The sequence below is a fragment of the Schistocerca serialis genome, chromosome 4, assembly GCF_023864345.2.
Source record: "Schistocerca serialis cubense isolate TAMUIC-IGC-003099 chromosome 4, iqSchSeri2.2, whole genome shotgun sequence".
Lineage (NCBI taxonomy): Eukaryota > Metazoa > Arthropoda > Insecta > Orthoptera > Acrididae > Schistocerca > Schistocerca serialis.
The window spans coordinates 383,992,609-384,009,793 of record NC_064641.1 but is presented as its reverse complement, the minus strand read 5'-3'; the positions used below and the strand labels follow the sequence as shown (position 1 = coordinate 384,009,793).

The 17,185-nt window shown below is 40.6% G+C and overlaps 1 protein-coding gene across 3 annotated transcripts in view; it reads right to left on the bottom strand.

The window, feature by feature from the left end:
• Window positions 1-17,185, bottom strand: part of LOC126474875 (7-methylguanosine phosphate-specific 5'-nucleotidase) — a 95,970-nt gene that overhangs the window by 36,140 nt on the left and 42,645 nt on the right. The gene's annotated exons all lie outside the window — the stretch shown is intronic.

Sequence of the window (17,185 nt, the reverse complement as noted above, 5' to 3'; positions counted from 1 at the left end):
CAGGCTATCCGTGATCTGAAGGCTGACCGATCCATCGTCATTCTTCCGGCGGACTAGGGTTCCACGACCGTGGTACTTGATCGTCGGGAGTATGTGGCTGAGGGACTGCGTCAGCTTTCAGACAACACCACATACAAAGTTTGCCAAGGTAACCCCATTCCCGATGTCCAGGCAGAGCTTCAAGGAATCCTCAGAACCTTAGGCCCCCTGCAAAACCTTTCACCTGACTCCATCAACCTCCTGACCCCACCGACACCCCGCACCCCTACCTTCTACCTTCTTCCTAAAATCCACAAACCCAATCATCCCGGCCGCCCCATTGTAGCTGGTTACCAAGCCCCCACAGAACGTATCTCTGCCTACGTAGATCAACACCTTCAACCCATTACATGCAGTCTCCCATCCTTCATCAAGGACACCAACCACTTCCTTGAACACCTGGAATCCTTACCCAATCTGTTACCCCCGGAAACCATCCTTGTAACCATTGATGCCACGTCCTTATACACAAATATTCCACACGTCCAGGGCCTCGCTGCGATGGAGCATTTCCTTTCACGCCGATCACCTGCCACCCTACCTAAAACCTCTTTCCTCATTACCTTAGCCAGCTTCATCCTGACCCACAACTTCTTCACTTTTGAAGGCCAGACATACCAACAATTAAAGGGAACAGCCATGGGTACCAGGATGGCCCCCTCGTACGCCAACCTATTCATGGGTCGCTTAGAGGAAGCCTTCTTGGTTACCCAAGTCTGCCAACCCAAAGTTTGGTACAGATTTATTGATGACATCTTCACGATCTGGACTCACAGTGAAGAAGAACTCCAGAATTTCCTCTCCAACCTCAACTCCTTTGGTTCCATCAGATTCACCTGGTCCTACTCCAAATCCCATGCCATTTTCCTTGACGTTGACCTCCACCTGTCCAATGGCCAACTTCACACATCCGTCCACATCAAACCCACCAACAAGCAGCAGTACCTCCATTATGACAGCTGCCACCCATTCCACATCAAACGGTCCCTTCCCTACAGCCTAAGTCTTCGTGGCAAACGAATCTGCTCCAGTCCGGAATCCCTGAATCATTACACCAACAACCTGAAAACAGCTTTCGCATCCCGCAACTACCCTCCCGACCTGGTACAGAAGCAAATAACCAGAGCCACTTCCTCGTCCCCTCAAACCCAGAATCCCCCACAGAAGAACCACAAAAGTGCCCCACTTGTGACAGGATACTTTCCGGGACTGGACCAGACTCTGAATGTGGCTCTCCAGCAGGGATACGACTTCCTCAAATCCTGCCCTGAAATGAGATCCATCCTTCATGAAATCCTCCCCACTCCGCCAAGAGTGTCTTTCCGCCGTCCACCTAACCTTCGTAACCTGTTAGTTCATCCCTATGAAATCCCCAAACCACCTTCCCTACCCTCTGGCTCCTATCCTTGTAACCGCCCCCGATGCAAAACCTGTCCCATGCACCCTCCCACCACCACCTACTCCAGTCCTGTAACCCGGAAGGTGTACACGATCAGAGGCAGAGCCACGTGTGAAAGCACCCACGTGATTTACCAACTGACCTGCCTACACTGTGATGCATTCTATGTGGGAATGACCAGCAACAAACTGTCCATTCGCATGAATGGACACAGGCAGACAGTGTTTGTTGGTAATGAGGATCACCCTGTGGCTAAACATGCCTTGGTGCACAGCCAGCACATCTTGGCACAGTGTTACACCGTCCGGGTTATCTGGATACTTCCCACCAACACCAACCTATCCGAACTCCGGAGATGGGAACTTGCCCTTCAGTATATCCTCTCTTCTCGTCATCCGCCAGGCCTCAATCTCCGCTAATTTCAAGTTGCCGCCACTCATACCTCACCTGTCTTTCAACAACTTCTTTGCCTCTACACTTCTGCCTCGACTGACATCTCTGCCCAAACTCTTTGTCTTTAAATATGTCTGCTTGTGTCTGTATGTGTGGATGGATATGTGCGTGTGTGCGAGTGTATACCTGTCCTTTTTTCCCCCCTAAGGTATTACAATATTCTGTTACTTGTAAATTCCAATCTATCAGTTATAAAACAGAAGGCCAAATAATCTATCAATATTCACTGTGCATTGGTGTTAATGTTTTTCATATTATATTATTATTATTTCTTTCTTGTCTCGGAAGTTATGTCTGGTTAAAAATGGAAGGTGACGCGGACCTTGATCAAGCGTGACTTCCTTTTAACTGTACGGTATATGTTACATTGCATTTAGGAACTTTCGGGTAATTGAACAAGTGTCAATAATTACAGATTTCTCTAGTTGTATATATAAGTTTGGATGCAGCTGTATTGCATTGATGTACTGGTGGATATTGTGTGGTATGACTCCTGTAGTTGATAGTATAATTGGTATAATGTCAACTTTATCCTGATGCCACATGTCCTTGACTTCCTCAGCCAGTTGGATGTATTTTTCAATTTTTTCTCCTGTTTTCTTTTGTATATTTGTTGTATTGGGTATGGATATTTCGATTAGTTGTGTTAATTTCTTCTTTTTATTGGTGAGTATGATGTCAGGTTTGTTATGTGGTGTTGTTTTATCTGTTATAATGGTTCTGTTCCAGTATAATTTGTATTCATCGTTCTCCAGTACATTTTGTGGTGCATACTTGTATGTGGGAACATGTTGTTTTATAAGTTTATGTTGTAAGGCAAGCTGTTGATGTATTATTTTTGCTACATTGTCATTTCTTCTGGGGTATTCTGTATTTGCTAGTATTGTACATCCACTTGTGATGTGATCTACTGTTTCTATTTGTTGTTTACAAAGTCTGCATTTATCCGTTGCTGTAATACCTGGTGTTTATTGTTTGATCCTGTATTGCAATCATGAATCCTTCCATCTCACTGTATATATTGCCTTTTCTTAGCCATGTGTTGGATGTGTTTTGATCGATGTGTGGCTGTGTTAGATGATACGGGTGCTTGCCATGTAGTGTTTTCTTTTTCCAAGTTATTTTCTTCGTATCTGTTGATGTTATGTGATCTAAAGGGTTGTAGAAGTGGTTATGAAATTGCAGTGGTGTAGCCGTTGTATTTATATGAGTGATTGCTTTGTGTATTTTGCTAGTTTCTGCTCGTTCTAGAAAGAATTTTCTTAAATTGTCTACCTGTCCATAATGTAGGTTTTTTATGTCGATAAATCCCCTTCCTCCTTCCTTTCTGCTTAATGTGAATCTTTCAGTTGCTGAATGTATGTGATGTATTCTATATTTGTGGCATTGTGATCATGTAAGTGTATTGAGTGCTTCTAGGTCTGTGTTACACCATTTCACTATTCCAAATGAGTAGGTCAATATTGGTATAGCATAAGTATTTATAGCTTTTGTCTTGTTTCTTGCTGTCAATTCTGTTTTCAGTATTTTTGTTAGTCTTTGTCTATATTTTTCTTTTAGTTCTTCTTTAATATTTGTATTATGTATTCCTATTTTTTGTCTGTATCCTAGATATTTATAGGCATCTGTTTTTTCCATCGCTTCTATGCAGTCGCTGTGCTTATCCAATATGTAATCTTCTTGTTTAGTGTGTTTTCCCTTGACTATGCTATTTTTCTTACATTTGTCTGTTCCAAAAGCCATATTTATATCATTGCTGAATACTTCTGTTATCTTTAGTAATTGATTGAGTTGTTGATTTGTTGCTGCCAGTAGTTTTAGATCATCCATGTATAGCAGATGTGTGATTTTGTGTGGGTATGTTCCAGTAATATTGTATCCATAATTTGTATTACTTAGCATGTTGGATAGTGGGTTCACAGCAAGGCAGCACCAGAAAGGACTTAATGAGTCTCCTTGGTATATTCCACGCTTAATCTGTATTGGCTGTTATGTGATATTATTTGAATTTATTTGGATATTAAGTGTGGTTTTCCAATTTTTCATTACTATGTTTAGGAACTGTATCAATTTAGGATGTTGTTGTTGTTGTTGTGGTCTTCAGTCCTGAGACTGGTTTGATGCAGCTCTCCATGCTACTCTATCCTGTGCAAGCTTCTTCATCTCCCAGTACCTACTGCAACCTACATCCTTCTGAATCTGCTTAGTGTATTGATCTCTTGGTCTCCCTCTACGATTTTTACCCTCCACGCTGCCCTCCAATGCTAAATTTGTGATCCCTTGATGCCTCAAAACATGTCCTACCAACCGATCCCTTCTTCTAGTCAAGTTGCGCCACAAACTTCTCTTCTCCCCAATCCTATTCAATACCTCCTCATTAGTTACATGATCTACCCACCTTATCTTCAGCATTCTTCTGTAGCACCACATTTCGAAAGCTTCTATTCTCTTCTTGTCCAAACTGGTTATCGTCCATGTTTCACTTCCATACATGGCTACACTCCATACAAATACTTTCAGAAACGACTTTCTGACACTTAAATCTATACTCGATGTTAACAAATTTCTCTTCTTCAGAAACGATTTCCTTGCCATTGCCAGTCTACATTTTATATCATCTCTACTTCGACCATCATCAGTTATTTTACTCCCTAAATAGCAAAACTCCTTTATTACTTTAAGTGTCTCATTTCCTAATCTAATCCCCTCAGCATCACCGGATTTAATTTGACTACATTCCATTATCCTCGTTTTGCTTTTGTTGATGTTCATCTTATATCCTCCTTTCAAGACACTGTCCATTCCGTTCAACTGCTCTTCCAAGTCCTTTGCTGTCTCTGACAGAATTACAATGTCATCGGCGAACCTCAAAGTTTTTATTTCTTCTCCATGGATTTTAATACCTACTCCGAATTTTTCTTTTGTTTCCTTTACTGCTTGCTCAATATACAGATTGAATAACATCGGGGAGAGGCTACAACCCTGTCTCACTCCTTTCCCAACCACTGCTTCCCTTTCATGCCCCTCGACTCTTATAACTGCCATCTGGTTTCTGTACAAATTGTAAATAGCCTTTCGCTCCCTGTATTTTACCCCTGCCACCTTCAGAATTTGAAAGAGAGTATTCCAGTTAACGTTGTCAAAAGCTTTCTCTAAGTCTACAAATGCTAGAAACGTCGGTTTGCCTTTTCTTAATCTTTCTTCTAAGATAAGTCGTAAGGTTAGTATTGCCTCACGTGTTCCAACATTTCTACGGAATCCAAACTGATCTTCCCCGAGGTCCCCTTCTACCAGTTTTTCCATTCGTCTGTAAAGAATTCGCGTTAGTATTTTGCAGCTGTGACTTATTAAACTGATTGTTCGGTAATTTTCACATCTGTCAACACCTGCTTTCTTTGGGATTGGAATTATTATATTCTTCTTGAAGTCTGAGGGTATTTCTCCTGTCTCATACATCTTGCTCACCAGATGGTAGAGTTTTGTCATGACTGGCTCTCCCAAGGCCATCAGTAGTTCTAATGGAATGTTGTCTACTCCCGGGGCCTTGTTTCGACTCAGGTCTTTCAGTGCTCTGTCAAACTCTTCACGCAGTATCTTATCTCCCATTTCATCTTCATCTACATCCTCTTCCATTTCCCTAATATTGTCCTCAAGTACACCGCCCTTGTATAAACCCTCTATATACTCCTTCCACCTTTCTGCTTTCCCTTCTTTGCTTAGAACTGGGTTGCCATCTGAGCTCTTGATATTCATACAAGTGGTTCTCTTCTCTCCAAAGGTCTCTTTAATTTTCCTGTAGGCAGTATCTATCTTACCCCTAGTGAGACAAGCCTCTACATCCTTACATTTGTCCTCTAGCCATCCCTGCTTAGCCATTTTGCACTTCCTGTCGATCTCATTTTTGAGACGTTTGTATTCCTTTTTGCCTGCTTCATTTACTGCATTTTTATATTTTCTCCTTTCATCAATTAAATTCAATATTTCTTCTGTTACCCAAGGATTTCTATTAGCCCTCGTCTTTTTCCCTACTTGATCCTCTGCTGCCTTCACTACTTCATCCCTCAGAGCTACCCATTCTTCTTCTACTGTATTTCTTTCCTCCATTCCTGTCAATTGCTCCCTTATGCTCTCCCTGAATCTCTGTACCACCTCTGGTTCTTTCAGTTTATCCAGGTCCCATCTCCTTAAATTCCCGCCTTTTTGCAGTTTCTTCAGTTTCAATCTGCAGTTCATAACCAATAGATTGTGGTCAGAATCCACATCTGCCCCTGGAAATGTCTTACAATTTAAAACCTGGTTCCTAAATCTCTGTCTTACCATTATGTAATCTATCTGATACTTTTTAGTATCTCCAGGATTCTTCCAGGTATACAACCTTCTTTCATGATTCTTGAACCAAGTGTTAGCTATGATTAAGTTATGCTCTGTGCAAAATTCTACAAGGCGGCTTCCTCTTTCATTTCTTCCCCCCAATCCATATTCACCTACTATGTTTCCTTCTCTCCCTTTTCCTACTGACGAATTCCAGTCACCCATGACTATTAAATTTTCGTCTCCCTTCACTACCTGAATAATTTCTTTTATCTCATCATACATTTCATCTATTTCTTCATCATCTGCAGAGCTAGTTGGCATATAAACTTGTACTACTGTAGTAGGCATGGGCTTTGTGTCTATCTTGGCCACAATAATGCGTTCACTATGCTGTTTGTAGTAGCTAACCCGCACTCCTATTTTTTTATTCATTATTAAACCTACTCCTGCATTACCCCTATTTGATTTTGTATTTATAACCCTGTAATCACCTGACCAAAAGTCTTGCTCCTCCTGCCACCGAACTTCACTAATTCCCACTATATCTAACTTTAACCTATCCATTTCCCTTTTTAAATTTTCTAACCTACCTGCCCGATTAAGGGATCCGACATTCCACGCTCCGATCCATAGAATGCCAGTTTTCTTTCTCCTGATAATGACATCCTTTTGGGTAGTCCCCGCCCGGAGATCCGAATGGGGGACTATTTTACCTCCGGAATATTTTACCCAAGAGGACGCCATCATCATTTAATCATACAGTAAAGCTGCATGTCCTCGGGAAAAATTACGGCTGTAGTTTCCCCTTGCTTTCAGCCGTTCGCAGTACCAGCACAGCAAGGCCGTTTTGGTTAATGTTACAAGGCTAGATCAGTCAATCATCCAGACTGTTGCCCCTGCAACTACTGAAAAGGCTGCTGCCCCTCTTCAGGAACCACATGTTTGTCTGGCCTCTCAACAGATACCCCTCCGTTGTGGTTGCACCTACGGTACGGCCATCTGTATCGCTGAGGCACGCAAGCCTCCCCACCAACGGCAAGGTCCATGGTTCATGGGGGGCAATTTAGGATCTACTTTGTATATTTCCAATATTTGTAGTAACCATGAGTGGGGTACACTATCAAAAGCTATTTGGTAATCAATGTATGCATAGTGTAGCGACCTTTGTTTAGTTTTAGCTTGATATGTCACCTCTGCATCTATTATCAGTTGCTCTTTACATCCTTGTGCTCCTTTGCAACAGCCTTTTTGTTCTTCATTTATAATTTTGTTCTGTGTTGTATGTGTCATTAATTTCTGTGTAATGACTGAAGTTAATATTTTGTATATTGTTGGTAGGCATGTTATGGGGCGATATTTAGCTGGGTTTGCTGTGTCTGCTTGATCTTTAGGTTTCAGATAAGTTATTCCATGTGTAAGTGTATCAGGGAATGTGTATGGGTCTGCAATGTAACTGTTAAATAATTTACGTAATTGTTGGGTTCAAATTAATGATATGAATTAATAGAGGGAAACATTCCACATGGGAAAAATATACCTAAAAACAAAGATGATGTGACTTACCAAACGAAAGCGCTGGCACGTCGATAGACACACAAACAAACACAAACATACACACAAAATTCAAGCTTTCGCAACAAACTGTTGCCTCATCAGGAAAGAGGGAAGGAGAGGGAAAGACGAAAGGATGTGGGTTTTAAGGGAGAGGGTAAGGAGTCATTCCAATCCCGGGAGCGGAAAGACTTACCTTAGGGAGAAAAAAGGACAGGTATACACTCGGGCACACACACTCATATCCATCCGCACATACACAGACACAAGCAGACATTTTCTGTGTCTGTGTATGTGCGGATGGATATGAGTGTGTGTGCGAGTGTATACCTGTCCTTTTTTCCCCCTAAGGTAGGTCTTTCCGCTCCCGGGATTGGAATGACTCCTTACCCTCTCCCTTAAAACCCACATCCTTTCGTCTTTCCCTCTCCTTCCCTCTTTCCTGATGAGGCAACAGTTTGTTGCGAAAGCTTGAATTTTGTGTGTATGTTTGTGTGTCTGTTGACCTGCCAGCACTTTCGTTTGGTAAGTCACATCATCTTTGTTTTTAGGTATGTTAAATAATTTAGTTAGATGTGAATGTGTTGAGGTGAATTTCTTTAGCCAGAAATTTACTATTTTATCTTTTCCAGGGGCTTTCCAATTGTGAGTAGAATTAACTGCTTGGGTGGCTTCATGTTGCAAAATTATCACTTCAGGCATTTGTGGTATCATCTTGTACGTATCTGTTTCTGCTTGTATCCACCGTGCATGCCTGTTATGTTGTACCGGGTTTGACCATATTTTGCTCGAGAAGTGTTCCATGTCTGCTATGTTTGGTGGATTGTCTATTTTAATGTGTGTGTTATCTATTGTCTGGTAAAATTTCTTTTGGTTTGTGTTGAATGTTTGGTTTTGTTTCCTTCTATTTTCACTTTTTTTGTATCTTCTAAGACGTTTGGCCAATGCTTGTAATTTCTGCTTCTTTTCGTCTAATTGCTCCGTCGCTTCTTGTTGTGAGATTTTACCTAACCTTTTTCGTTTTTTGTCTGATATTTCATTTCTTACAAATTGTGTTAGCTGTCCGATGTCTTTTCTCAGTTTTTCTATTCTGATCTGTAGCCTGTGTTGCCATGCTGGTTTTGTGGGTTTCTTCTGTGTGTTGGTTTGTTCTGATCTCTGCCTAGTGTGTATATTTAGTGTAGTGAGTGCTCCTATATAAACCAGTAGTTGTAACTCTTCCATAGTTGTGTTTTCATTTATTTTGTTGTGTACGATTGTGTTGATAGTTTTTATTGTTGTTTCGACTTGTGGGTTATTTGGCGGTCTATGCAAGAATGGTCTAATGTCTGTATTTGTGTCTTTGTATTCTATATATGTCATCTGAAATTTTTCTTCTATATCTAACATGTGTGTCACTTCGTGTTCTATTTGTGCTTGTTCCGGCAGCTGTCTTAAGATTTCGTTTTCCTCTGACTGTTTAATTGATGCGTGTTGTTCTTTGTTTGTTTGCTCTGGGATGTTTGAGTCCATTACTGTATTTTCTTCTTCTTCTGATTGCACATTATTTTGTTCCAGTATTTGTTGTACTTGTTGCTTGATGTTTTCTAATTCTGACTGGGGTATCCTGTTATTTTTTATTATTACACGGATCTGATCAGCTAGTCGTCGTTCTGTTAAAAATTTTAATTTGGGGTATCTGGTAATAAATGTTGTGTATACTTGTGATCTGTATCCAGTTGTGTTGGTTCCTAGGTTTGTTGCTTGGTAATAACAGAACATGAGGTGTCGATTAACTTCATCTGACCACCTCATCCTCTGTCTTTGTTTTCCTTCTAGGGTGGTTGCAGGAAGCATATCCTGCAAAACACCTCTATTTGGATTTGAATCATTTTCCAGTTGGCGAGCAGTGTCGTTACCATTGTGGGTGGGCATAGGGTTCAAGCGTTGTCCCCGACCATGACGGCGCTTGTCCGAGGCTTCTTTAGTTCTGTCCTGAACCAACTAATCACACTAAAAGGGGGGTTAGCCCTATTAGTGGTTTGTTCTTTTCGTCGCCTTTTACGACTGGCAGAACATACCGGAGGCCTATTCTTTTCCCGGGCCTCCACGGGAATTATTATTATTATAATTATTATTTCATGTGGCTCACTGGCCTGGTGCTAATCTTTCTGTTGGATGCCACTTTGGCAACTCACGTGTCCCCAGCCTACCACCGTTATTCAACTGGCAAATGGGGACCTACAGTTTAACGTGGAATCTGAACCATGTGTCATTTCTGGCAACTCATCATATCTTTGTGAGGTGAAGGCTCGGTTACAATGCAGACTGAAAAATCTAAGGTCTGACTGGGATTCAATCCCATGACCTCTCTGTTTCCAGTCAAGAATTTTTTTGCTGGACCACCAGGCCTGACATGTCTTTCATAGAATGTTGAATAAACATCCTCACTCATATTCGTGAGATGAAAAATACCTCCAAAGTGTCACAGAACCACATCTGACCTGAACTACATCTTACACACACCATGCATTAAACCAACTCTTTGGACCATTCTACATGCCGCTGGACAGTTTCCGTGTCGTTTGGCTGATGTGCAGGTTTGTGCGCCACTACAGGCAATGGTAACTCCAGCAGTCCATTGCATACAATTTCTTTTGCAATGCTCAATCAAAATGTGGTTGAGGTTGATGTGCAATTGCTGCTGGATTCAAAACAGATGGTCATTGACTCATCCATCTTTGGTTCCTGTCTGCCAGAACCTGTTTAGGACCTCTGTTCTTATGCAGTGTTACATGGCTGTGAGTGACACACTAGTCTTTGTAGACACCTTGGACAGTCTGCACTAATACACCAACAAAACGAGTACCTGCGGTGTGATTATGAACACGTACAAATACAATAACTCTTTTCTGCCATTTTGTCACGTCTTCACATTGGCCCATCTTACTGCACTGATACCACATCTACCACTGAGACCCAGGATGCAAAACATCCTTATTAAAATAGAGTGTATGCACCTGAGATTTCATAGACCATTATCCAAGTTAAGTCACATAAAGTTGCAAGTTGATTTGATGAGTTGTTGCTGCCTCTACAAGGAGAACACCTATTATTTGCTCAAGTACCTTCTGTATATAAAATAGACTTCTACAATATTCCTTTTTATCTCTTTATAATATTTATTTCTTCTTCAGAAGTACAACCTACTGTTTGGGAATTTAAAATATGTCACACAAATCACATATTACTGTTTAATGAATTTTTGTGTATAATAATTATTAGCAGTAAATACATATTAATCATATTAATATCCACCTCCCTCTCACTCTCTTGTAATACACAAGGTGGCCAGAAACTGTCTGTAAAGCTTTTAAGAGTGTTGCATGGGAGGATGTGCTGAGAAATAATTATTGAAAAAAAAAAAAAAAAAATGATATGAAGCACCACTTCCAAGTTATTTAGCATTGAAGTTAGTGTATCAGGTCACTGCACTAGCAAATACAAGCACTTGCATGTGCTAAAATGTGATAATGCACAGACATCTTTGGGTCTAAGTTACCATCTGTTGAAATACACATTGCCAGTTAAACAGTGCATTTTTCAGAAGCAAAAAATTTAAGCTAGGTGAGCAAAAGCTATGTTTGTTCAAGAGGAAACCAAATGAAGAACATGCTTGGCAACATTGCCTCTGGCAGCCAGCTTTAATCTACACATGTGACAACCTAATCAACTAACTTCAATGCTAAATAAATCAGAAATAATGAAACTTATAAAACTTTTTGTAAACAATTATTTCACAGCACAACCACCCCTGTAACACCCTTAAAAGCTTTTCAGACTGTTTCTTTTATTAACTTCCCTCCATTACCAAATTGATGATTTGCTCGTGCCTCAGGCTATGTTCTATCAACTGATTCTTATTTTCCTTTAGCTACATTGTGCCAGAAATTTCTTTTTCCTCATTTTGATTTGGTAGTTGCTCATAAGATATTTGATATACCCATCTAATCTTTAGCATTCTTCTGTAGCACCACATTCTGGAGGCTTCTGTAGTCTTAGTGTCTGAACTGTTTGCTATCATGGCTCACTTCTGAACAAGGCTAACCTCCAGGCAAGTACCTTCAGGAAAGACTTCCTGAGATTTAAATTCATAGCACATATTAACAGATCTCTCTTTTTCAAATACGTTTCTCTTGCTACTGTCAAGTTGCCTTTTATTTCCTCTCTACTTCAACCATCATTTCTTTTGCTACCCAAACACCAAAACTCATCAACTACTTTTAGCCTTTCATTTCCCAACCTAATTCTCTCATCATCATTTGATTTAATTCAACTACATTCCATTACCCTTGTTTTACTTTTGTTGATATTCATCTTGTAACCTCTTTTCATGATAGTCTCCACTTCATTCACCTGCTTTTGCAATTCCATTGCCATCTCTGAAAGAAAAACAATGTCATCAGCAAATGACAAATTTTTTTTTTTTTTTTTTTATTTCTGGTCGCTGATCTTTAACTCTTTTTCCAAATTTCTTCTCAGTTTCCTTCATAGCTTGCTCAATGTACAGACAGAATAAAAGTCATGTATAGGCTGCAACTCTGTCTCACTTCCATCTAAACTACTGCTTCCCTTTCATGTCCTTCAACACTTACAATATTTTGTCTCTCTCACATATCTCACACACCAGGCAGAATAGTACTGTCAGTCTCTCAGTGCTCTGACTAATTCTTCTCACAATATCAATGTCCCATTTTCACTTCCTCTCCCCTTTCTATAATACTGTCTATTTCATTATATCCTTCCACATTTTGCTTCCACCTCTCAACTCTGCCTTCTCTGCTTAGCACTTTCTTGCCAGCTTAGCTCTTTATACCCACACAGCTGCTTCTTGTTTTCTCCAAAGGTGTCTCTAATTTTCCTATTGGCAGAATCTGTCTTTTTCCCTAATCAAGGATGCCTCTACAGCCTTTCATTTGTCCTCTGCCCTTCATACTCAGCCTTTTCATTTTCTATCAGTCTCACTTTTTGGAAGAATGTATTCCCTTTTATTGCTTCATTTTTTATTCCTTCCTTTGTCCAATTAAATTCAGTGTCTCCTGTGTTCCCTAAGGATTGCTGCTGGGCCTTTCCTTTATGCCTATTTGACCTCTACAGCCCAGTGCTATATCCTCTGCCAGAGTTACCCATTCACCTTCTACTGTATTTCTTTGCCATGTTTCTATCAATCATTGTCTAACGACCCTATGAAACTCTCAACCACTGGTTCATTCATTCACTTTATTCAGGTCCCATCTGCTTGATTTTCTAACTTTCTGCAATTTCTTCAGTTTCAATCTGCAATTCATAACCCAAATCCATATCTGCTCTGGAAATGTTTTGCAGTATGAAATCTGGTTTCTAAATCTCGGTCTAACAATTATTATATAATCTTTCTGTAACCATCTGGTATTTCTAAGTCTCTTCCACATATATAACCTTATTCCACAAATATTTGCAATGATTAAAGTGTTTGTAATTATTTAATTATGCTCTGGACAAAATTCTTCCAGGCAGCTAGCTTCCCTTTTTCATTCCTTTCCCTCAGTCCATGGTTTTTTAATACTTTTTCCTTTTCCTGCTATTGAATTCCAGTCACACATTACAATTAAATTTTCATCTCCTTAACTACCTGAATACATTCTTTTATCTCATTATACTTTTTTCAATTTTTCATCATCTTTGGAGTTAGTAGGAATATAAACTTGTACTATTGTTGTGGGTACTGACTGCAGGAATACTTTGGCTACAATAATGCATTCACTATGTTGTTCAAAATAGTTTACCAACATTCCTATCATCTTATTCAAATTACTCCTGCATTACCCCTACTTGACTCTGTATTTATAACTTTGTACTCACCTGACCAGAAGTCCTGTTTTTACTGCCACCACACTTCATTAATGCACACATTTAATCTTTGAGTGGGCAAACTGATATTATTATTATTATTATTATTATTATTATTATTATTATTGCGTGAGTAGGTGTGTGGGTGTATACAGTACCCCACCTTGTATGATAAGTTATAATATCCTTAGGAAATCACTTAAATATTTATATGTTGTAGTTGAATTATTATATACACTGAAGAGCCAAAGAAACTGGTACCCCTGCCTAATACTGTGAAGGGCTCCTGCGACCACACAGAAGTGCCACAACACGAAGTGGTATGGACTCGACTAATGTCTGAAGTAGTGTTGGAGGGAATTGACACCATGAATTCTAAAGGGTTTTCCATAAATCCATACGAGTACAAGGGGGTGGAGATCTCTTCTGAGCAGCTCGTTGCGAGGCATCTCAGATACGCTCAATAATATTCATGTATGGGCAGTTTAGTGACCAGCGGAGGTGTTTTCATTTAGAAGAGTGTTCCTGGTGCAATTCTGGATGTTTGAGGTGTCTCATTGTCCTGCTGGATTTGGCCAAGTCCATCGGAATGCACAATGGACATGAATGGATGCAGGTGATCAGACAGGATGCTTATGTACATGTCACCTGTCAGAGTCATATCTAGACGTATGAGAGGTCCTACGTCACTCCAACTGCACACACCCCACACCATTACCGAGCCACCACCAGCTTGAACAGTTCACTGATGATGTGCACGGTCCCTGATTCATGAGGTTGTCTCCATACCTATCATAAGGTTGTCTCCATACCCATACAAATTCATCTGCTCGATACAATTTGAAACGAGACTCATTCGACCAGGCAACATGTTTCCAGTCATCAACAGTCCAATGTCAGTTTTGGCAGGCCTAGGCGAGGTGTAGAGTTTTGTGTCCTGCAGTCAGCAAGGGTACACGAGTGGACCTTCGGCTCCGAAAGCCCATATCGATGACGTTTTGTTGAATGGTTCGCACGCTGACACTTGTTGATTGCCCAGCACTGAAATCTGCAGCAATTTGTGGAAGGGTTGCGCTTTGTCACTTTGAACAATTCTCTTCAGTCACTGTCAGTCCTATTCTTGCTGGATCTTTTTCTGGCTGCAGTGATGACAGAGATTCCTGATATTCACAGTAGACTTGTGAAATGGTCGTATGGGAAAATGCCCACTTCATCGCTACCTTGGAGATGCTGTGTCCCATCGCTTGTGCGCCGACTATAACACCACTTAAATCTTGATAACTTGCCATTGTAGCAGTAGTAACCAATCTAACAACTGCGCCAGATACTTGTTGTCTTGTATAGGTGTTGCTGACCACAGCGCCGTATTCTGCCTGTTTAAATATCTCTATATTTGAATACACATGCTTCTGTGGCACTTCAGTGTATCTGTTTCAAAAGCTTCAATCAGCACCTGAATGAAGGAATTCATGATACAAATATGTAACAGAGGGAAAAAAAATTACTTACATTTTTTTATCCTTGTAATACAGATACTTTTACACTTCAACCCTTTGCTTAGATAAAGTGAGAATGGCATACATGCTAAAAATTGTCAGAAAGCAATAAGTATAACATGAGTGAGGGCATAGGGTACGGAGTGCCCACTACCATTTTCCTGGCGAAACAATTCAATACTGAGGGCTCTGAATAGCTGCCACATCGCAGGACTCGGCATTATGCTACAGCACTATGAAATTCCGCAATGGGGTACTCAGTACCCCAGCACACCTTCTCAAAGGTTAGCTTTAACTTAAGTCATTTCCTTCTTAAAATTCTTTAACCTACCTATCCGATTAACGGATCTAACATTCCACATTCCGATTCATTGGTTGAAATCAGTCCCAATATTTTACGTACTTCTGCTTGATAACCTTCTTTTCACAATAAAGGACTCCTCTTTGCCTGATTTCCAGGTCCAATGGGCATATTCCCAGAACTGCGAGAAATATATTAGTCAGCTTCACAAAGGAGGTGACAGTTAATCTCAGCTGCACACTTCATTGTACTCTTCTGAGTACTAAAGCTGGCTTCACATACTATAACTGATAATCATAAGCTTGTATCATGTGCTACAAGACATTGCTTTAGATAGGTGATGTGACTGTTTTCAATAAAGTCTAAACTGTCAGCTTTGTGCTATTTATAATTTTGTGCATACCTTTGTACCTCTTCCGCCCGTCTCTCTGCATGATATGTTAAGTATTGGCATAATCCCTCAAACAACAAACTGTAAAGTTTTACTGTAATCTAAGCACATTCTTCACCAGGATTTTGACTGCCTATCATTGTGAGCAGATGATGTACCTCATACCCACACAATACTTCCCAGCCCTTCTAAAGTGGTAATCCACTACCCATCCCACCTACACAATTTCTTGGTCCATCTCTATGCACACCCACTTGTGCAAGACCTATTTGATTCACCAACACAGACTATCCTCTCCAGTTCAGTCACAGGCTTATTCTATACCATTAGAAGCAGGGCCACCTGTGAAAGAAGCCATGTCATATACTAGGTCTGCTGCAATTTTACAAGTGTTTTACACGGGCATGACAAACAACCAGCTGCCCATCTGGATGAATAGCCACCACTAAACTGTGGCCATGCACCCTCCCACACCCCTTTCACCCAAATGCTAACTTCTGTGAATTACATACATGTGAACTGTCCTCGTAACACATGCCTCGGTCTCTCTATCCTCAGGCCCTCAATATCTTACTAGCATCAGTCTCCCTCCCACATACTCCACACTGTTATTTATACTCACAGTTTCCTCTTTCTCTGAAATAACTCACCCTACACATCCACTTTTCACTTATTTGGCATACATAACACCGACTTGATGTGGGCAAGTTTAGTGATGCCACATTACATTCCATTCCTTCCCCTTGCTGCCTCTCCATCCCAACCCTCTGTGTGTGTGTGTGTGTGTGTGTGTGTGTGTGTGTGTGTGTGTGTGTGTGTGTGTGCATGCGCAATAGAAAAATATATATATAAAAAAAACAAAGATGATGTGACTTACCAAACGAAAGCGCTGGCACGTCGATAGACACACAAACATACACACAAAATTCAAGCTTTCGCAAATATATGTGTGTATGGATATGTGTGTGTCAAGTGTATACCCGTCCTTTTTTTACCGTAAGGTAAGGCTTTCCGCTCCCAGGATTGGAATGACTCCTTACCCTCTCCCTTAAAACCCACATCCTTTCGTCTTTCCTTCTCCTTCCCTCTTTCCTCTTTCCCTCTTTCCTGATGAGGCAACAGTTTGTTGCGAAAGCTTGAATTTTGTGTGTGTGTTTGTGTGTCTTTCAACCTGCCAGCGCTTTCGTTTGGTAAGTCACATCATATATATATATAAAACAAAGATGATGTGACTTACCAAATGAAAGTGCTGGCACATCGACAGACATACCAGATCTCCAGTTACTTTCCAGTTCACCCTTTTTTCATACCAGATCTCCAGTTACTTTCCAGTTCACCCTCGTCTGTCGACCTGCCAGCACTTTCATTTGGTA